Below are 993 nucleotides of genomic sequence, written 5' to 3' on the forward strand. Positions count from 1 at the left end.
GGCTGAAAGCGGCCTGCAGCAGCAGTGAACGAGGTGTTGCACCGGAGGGTTTGAATATTGGATTTCTGGATCCGGGGGTGAAACTCATTGGTGCTGCCTTATATCAGGAGCACGAGAACAGCACGAGCCGAGGGGAACAAAGGCAGCAGATGGCTCTCATGCTCCGATAAATGATTGTCCAAGTTACACAGGGACCATTAAGGGTCGTCAGAAGGGGAACACGGGGGGAGAACCAGTGGCTTCATGTCTGCTGATAAAGGTACAAAAATATATTAAGGTTAAATAAAAATTTCAATTATTATAAAAAAAAACTGAAACAGAAGCTGAAACAGTAAAGTTATTGTGATGAAATCTAATTTGTTTGCTGTCCTGTGCTGTCTGCTCAGGCCGGGGTGGGCGTGGTCTATACAGAAGATCCGCCCACAACCAGGAGCGTCTTGCCAGAGCTCGTGGAGTAAAAAAGGGCGCACAATACAAGTGGAGCCACCAGCCAGAACCGACCTGCAGRAYCTGCTGGACCACAGCAGCCAGAACCGACCTGCAGGACCTCAGCCAACATGCGCCCCTGGTATGTTTTTAATTTAACTCAATTAAATAAACAATTTTGTATTTTTATGATCACCTTCTGTATTTATTTTATTCTTCACATTAATGTCACAACACTGTTATTACTCATTTATTTGATGAATATTTGTTTGATTTTGGATCCGTTTTAACTGAAAATTGACTAATTAATTTTTTACAAACTAATTTAATTTAGACCATCTGCTGTATGTGTTAATATGAATTTGAATTCATGTTCACAAAAAACTTATAAATACAAGCTGTGACGTCAGACTCRTTAAGGATAACCTTTTTATCGTCCTGTTCATTGTTGACCTGTCTTGTCCTGTTTCTGTCAGCCTGACCAGAATGACTGTGAGAAAGTCTGACTGTAGAAATTCTCACTGCAGATCACGGATGACTGAGCTGCTGTTTGACACACATCACGGC

This window comes from Austrofundulus limnaeus, unplaced genomic scaffold (assembly GCF_001266775.1).
Source record: "Austrofundulus limnaeus strain Quisiro unplaced genomic scaffold, Austrofundulus_limnaeus-1.0 Scaffold10, whole genome shotgun sequence".
Taxonomy (NCBI): Eukaryota; Metazoa; Chordata; class Actinopteri; order Cyprinodontiformes; family Rivulidae; genus Austrofundulus; species Austrofundulus limnaeus.